Raw genomic sequence first — 6,603 nt, 5'->3', positions numbered from 1 at the left:
AGAGAGAGCGGATGTGTGCGCGCGGTAGTCTTTTTAAAATCATTAATGTTTAAATGGAGGACCACTGGACCACACACCAGTAGGCTATAATACTACTACTACTAATAATAATAATAATAATGGTGAGAGCAGGAGTGGACCTGGTGAGACGTAGGAGGGGCCGCGTAGAGGCGCGTACGACAGTTTTCAAATCAGCCTCATGGTGGCGCTACAACAGGCCAAGTTGCGTCTCACACACACACCACACACACACACAAACCCAAACAAACATAATAAATTACTCCTAAACATTTTGCCAAACATCACACACTCGAGTGTGTCTCATATCCTCCTGGTGGAGACCTGTGCCCAGAAGGGCACTTTTTCTAGTTAATTTCTGCATCTCTTAGGGCCCATTTAACCATATAATGCGCATTTGGATGGCAAAAATGGCAGATCTGCAACTTCGGTGTGTGCTGTGAGTTTGAACATTACGCAATATGACATTGAGATACGCCTATAAGTGAAACACTTTGTACTTTGTAGCCTACAGTCATCCGACACAGAAAACAAATCAGGGCATTCTGCAGAGAGTTTAAGAAACAGCCTATGTATGACAGAAGCAGAATAAAAGTTCATTCCATTTTTGACTTCTTAGATCTCACAGGTAACATTTTCTGGTCTTAAATTGAATGGTAGAGTGCCGTCCTGTGTGAACCGCCAGAGGCAGTATACTCAACTGAGAACACAAACACAGTTCTGTGCTCTGGACAGGGAGACGGAGTGCTCGAGTCGGGGTGGTAAAGTAAAATATACTCTGAATCAGACACTTACAGTTCTTGGGTTATGTTTACACAACATTTATCATAAATCATCATGGTTTATTTAATGAAATGTAGTAGTGATCTCTGGGGTCTCTCTCTGTGTTGAAAACAACCTGGGGCACGATGGAGAAAAACGAGCCTACCCTACTGTTCCCCACCAATCCCTGCCGTTTCCTACACCGGACGTTGTCAGAGAATCGTACGCGCCTGGCTCCGTCTAATGAGCAAATTTAAGACTTCCGCTCTGAGAGCTAGCAGATTTAAGACATCCGGTTGCCTTCAGAATAAAATAATATTTTAATTCGTTAATTAAATAACTATTACGTTACATTATTAGTGTAAAAGTGTGTTCTTTTCGTTAAGAATCACCCAACAAGGATTGTAGTTTAGCCCAGCCGGGCAATAGTTTATTATAAAGTCCCGTGCTAAGAGTAGTAATAAACAACCTGTCAGCTCAGTCTAGTGCAACCAACAACAGGTACCGTGCGAGAGGTGCAACCAACAACAGGCACCGTGCGGAACCGTGCGTCACGCACTTGTATAAGCAAGGTTCCTATCCAAACAATAAAGGTTCCTATTTCATCAAGAAATAATACACCTATTATAACAATTAGTATTATTATTACATTACAGTTATTGTAAAGACACACATTATGTTTCTGTGTAAAAATAAGTAATTAAATTACTAATAAGTAATTAAATAATAATAAAAGTTATCTAAATGGATAAATGCTATTCACTGGAGTGCATGGACTTTATAAAGTGGACACTGGACAAAAGAGGCCTCCGCGAGGCAACTATCTGGACATACCCACACGTTCGGGGAGATGTCCTCTACCACACTCCACTCTCCGCTAAGCGGGAGAGGTGTAAAATTCACAGCAGCAGACCGTCTACTGTGGTCAATGCTGAAAAAAGTACCGTTTCCGGACCCAGAATGGACACTGGACAAAGAGGCCTCCGCGAGGCAACTATCTGGACATACCCACACGTTCGGGGAGATGTCCTCTACCACACTCCACTCTCCGCTAAGCGGGAGAGGTGTAAAATTCACAGCAGCAGACCTTTTACTGTGGTCAAGGCTGACAAAAAGTACCGTTTCCGGACCCAGAATGGACACTGGACAAAGAGGCCTCCGCGAGGCAACTATCTGGACATACCCGCACGTTCGGGGAGATGTTCTCTACCACACTCCACTCTCCGCTAAGCGGGAGAGGTGTAAAATTCACAGCAGCAGACCTTTTACTGTGGTCAAGGCTGACAAAAAGTACCGTTTCCGGACCCAGAATGGACACTGGACAAAGAGGCCTCCGCGAGGCAACTATCTGGACATACCCACACGTTCGGGGAGATGTCCTCTACCACACCACACTCTCCGCTAAGCGGGAGAGGTGTAAAATTCACAGCAGCAGACCGTCTACTGTGGTCAATGCTGAAAAAAGTACCGTTTCCGGACCCAGAATGGACACTGGACAAAGAGGCCTCCGCGAGGCAACTATCTGGACATACCCACACGTTCGGGGAGATGTCCTCTACCACACCACACTCTCCGCTAAGCGGGAGAGGTGTAAAATTCACAGCAGCAGACCTTTTACTGTGGTCAAGGCTGACAAAAAGTACCGTTTCCGGACCCAGAATGGACACTGGACAAAGAGGCCTCCGCGAGGCAACTATCTGGACATACCCGCACGTTCGGGGAGATGTTCTCTACCACACTCCACTCTCCGCTAAGCGGGAGAGGTGTAAAATTCACAGCAGCAGACCTTTTACTGTGGTCAAGGCTGACAAAAAGTACCGTTTCCGGACCCAGAATGGACACTGGACAAAGAGGCCTCCGCGAGGCAACTATCTGGACATACCCACACGTTCGGGGAGATGTCCTCTACCACACCACACTCTCCGCTAAGCGGGAGAGGTGTAAAATTCACAGCAGCAGACCGTCTACTGTGGTCAATGCTGAAAAAAGTACCGTTTCCGGACCCAGAATGGACACTGGACAAAGAGGCCTCCGCGAGGCAACTATCTGGACATACCCACACGTTCGGGGAGATGTCCTCTACCACACCACACTCTCCGCTAAGCGGGAGAGGTGTAAAATTCACAGCAGCAGACCTTTTACTGTGGTCAAGGCTGACAAAAAGTACCGTTTCCGGACCCAGAATGGACACTGGACAAAGAGGCCTCCGCGAGGCAACTATCTGGACATACCCACACGTTCGGGGAGATGTCCTCTACCACACCCCACTCTCCGCTAAGCGGGAGAGGTGTAAAATTCACAGCAGCAGCCCTTCTACTGTGGTCAAGGCTGACAAAAAGTACCGTTTCCGGACCCAGAATGGACACTGGACAAAGAGGCCTCCGCGAGGCAACTATCTGGACATACCCACACGTTCGGGGAGATGTCCTCTACCACACCCCACTCTCCGCTAAGCGGGAGAGGTGTAAAATTCACAGCAGCAGCCCTTCTACTGTGGTCAAGGCTGACAAAAAGTACCGTTTCCGGACCCAGAATGGACACTGGACAAAGAGGCCTCCGCGAGGCAACTATCTGGACATACCCACACGTTCGGGGAGATGTCCTCTACCACACCCCACTCTCCGCTAAGCGGGAGAGGTGTAAAATTCACAGCAGCAGCCCTTCTACTGTGGTCAAGGCTGACAAAAAGTACCGTTTCCGGACCCAGAATGGACACTGGACAAAGAGGCCTCCGCGAGGCAACTATCTGGACATACCCACACGTTCGGGGAGATGTCCTCTACCACACCACACTCTCCGCTAAGCGGGAGAGGTGTAAAATTCACAGCAGCAGACCGTCTACTGTGGTCAAGGCTGACAAAAAGTACCGTTTCCGGACCCAGAATGGACACTGGACAAAAGACGGCTCCGCGAGGCAACTATCTGGACATACCCGCACGTTCGGGGAGATGTCCTCTACCACACCACACTCTCCGCTATGACGTGCAATGTACCAATTAAGTGCAAACGTTACTCAAAAGCTTAGGTACAACATGCAATGTACCTCAATGCAAACATCACTCAAATGTATATATGGTACAACATGCAATGTACCTAAGTGCACACATCACTCAAATGTATAAAAAGGTAGCCTATAGTGCAAAGCATCACTGCAAACATAAAGTGCAAACATTGTACACACACACACACACACACACACACACACACATAAATTGATCAAAAGTTAGATGTACTTTTAAAGCAAAACCAGCTCAGTCCAAACATTTCAAACGTTTGTTTTTAGATGATCACAGTAAGCACTATTGGATTAAATCACGTGGGGACGTGTCATTTGGCGTCCCTCGCATCCTCCATTGGCGGCGAAGTTCTCCTACAACATATAAGACAGATAAAACAGAGCCTTTTAGTGCAGTGCAGTACTTAAACTATGTACTCAGAGCAATACATTTTTTCCTGTCAGCTCATACAATACACAATCTCGCTTTTCAGTCTCTGTTTGGTAAGTGTTGAGACTCACGTCAAACAGAACAGCTTTGGAAAACAAACAAGTGTAGAGACCACAGCTACTGGTATCAGTTTGTGTTATGAAATGAGGGCAACTGTCATAACACTCATATCTAAATGTGATAGCCATACCTCTACCATGAATTGCAAAGTACTGTAAGGCTAAGTATTTTTGCAGTGGACCAAATACATTAACCAGGTCTTGTTCATAGCTATGGACTGAATCCATTAGAACAACATCTAAGATTATGCTATCACCCTCCACTGTCTTTTTAGAGAAATCTACGACAATTGCTCCCCAATGAGTCTTTTGGAGGTTGACTGGCAATATTACCAACTCATAGCTCCACCAATTCTGTGATGTTCTTGGTACATCTGGTAGTATGCTGATGTCACCACAATAAAGACTCATTAACTGTTGGCTTACAAAAATGCTGGGACAAATATATGCCCTTTTGTCTGGCACACTTGCTGAGCTTTGATTAGCGGAGAGTGGGGTGTGGTAGAGGACATCTCCCCGAACGTGTGGGTATGTCCAGATAGTTGCCTCGCGGAGGCCTCTTTGTCCAGTGTCCATTCTGGGTCCGGAAACGGTACTTTTTGTCAGCCTTGACCACAGTAGAAGGGCTGCTGCTGTGAATTTTACACCTCTCCCGCTTAGCGGAGAGTGGGGTGTGGTAGAGGACATCTCCCCGAACGTGTGGGTATGTCCAGATAGTTGCCTCGCGGAGGCCTCTTTGTCCAGTGTCCATTCTGGGTCCGGAAACGGTACTTTTTTCAGCATTGACCACAGTAGACGGTCTGCTGCTGTGAATTTTACACCTCTCCCGCTTAGCGGAGAGTGTGGTGTGGTAGAGGACATCTCCCCGAACGTGCGGGTATGTCCAGATAGTTGCCTCGCGGAGCCGTCTTTTGTCCAGTGTCCATTCTGGGTCCGGAAACGGTACTTTTTGTCAGCCTTGACCACAGTAAAAGGTCTGCTGCTGTGAATTTTACACCTCTCCCGCTTAGCGGAGAGTGGAGTGTGGTAGAGGACATCTCCCCGAACGTGCGGGTATGTCCAGATAGTTGCCTCGCGGAGCCGTCTTTTGTCCAGTGTCCATTCTGGGTCCGGAAACGGTACTTTTTGTCAGCCTTGACCACAGTAAAAGGTCTGCTGCTGTGAATTTTACACCTCTCCCGCTTAGCGGAGAGTGTGGTGTGGTAGAGGACATCTCCCCGAACGTGTGGGTATGTCCAGATAGTTGCCTCGCGGAGGCCTCTTTGTCCAGTGTCCATTCTGGGTCCGGAAACGGTACTTTTTTCAGCATTGACCACAGTAGACGGTCTGCTGCTGTGAATTTTACACCTCTCCCGCTTAGCGGAGAGTGTGGTGTGGTAGAGGACATCTCCCCGAACGTGTGGGTATGTCCAGATAGTTGCCTCGCGGAGGCCTCTTTGTCCAGTGTCCATTCTGGGTCCGGAAACGGTACTTTTTGTCAGCCTTGACCACAGTAGAAGGGCTGCTGCTGTGAATTTTACACCTCTCCCGCTTAGCGGAGAGTGTGGTGTGGTAGAGGACATCTCCCCGAACGCGTGGGTATGTCCAGATAGTTGCCTCGCGGAGCCGTCTTTTGTCCAGTGTCCATTCTGGGTCCGGAAACGGTACTTTTTTCAGCATTGACCACAGTAGAAGGTCTGCTGCTGTGAATTTTACACCTCTCCCGCTTAGCGGAGAGTGGGGTGTGGTAGAGGACATCTCCCCGAACGCGTGGGTATGTCCAGATAGTTGCCTCGCGGAGCCGTCTTTTGTCCAGTGTCCATTCTGGGTCCGGAAACGGTACTTTTTTCAGCATTGACCACAGTAGAAGGTCTGCTGCTGTGAATTTTACACCTCTCCCGCTTAGCGGAGAGTGTGGTGTGGTAGAGGACATCTCCCCGAACGTGTGGGTATGTCCAGATAGTTGCCTCGCGGAGGCCTCTTTGTCCAGTGTCCATTCTGGGTCCGGAAACGGTACTTTTTTCAGCATTGACCACAGTAGACGGTCTGCTGCTGTGAATTTTACACCTCTCCCGCTTAGCGGAGAGTGTGGTGTGGTAGAGGACATCTCCCCGAACGTGTGGGTATGTCCAGATAGTTGCCTCGCGGAGGCCTCTTTGTCCAGTGTCCATTCTGGGTCCGGAAACGGTACTTTTTGTCAGCATTGACCACAGTAGAAGGGCTGCTGCTGTGAATTTTACACCTCTCCCGCTTAGCGGAGAGTGGGGTGTGGTAGAGGACATCTCCCCGAACGCGTGGGTATGTCCAGATAGTTGCCTCGCGGAGCCGTCTTTTGTCCA

This window comes from Protomyctophum parallelum, assembly GCF_964188405.1.
Source record: "Protomyctophum parallelum genome assembly, chromosome: 11".
In the NCBI taxonomy this organism is placed as follows: Eukaryota; Metazoa; Chordata; class Actinopteri; order Myctophiformes; family Myctophidae; genus Protomyctophum; species Protomyctophum parallelum.
This window is presented reverse-complemented; position numbering follows the sequence as displayed.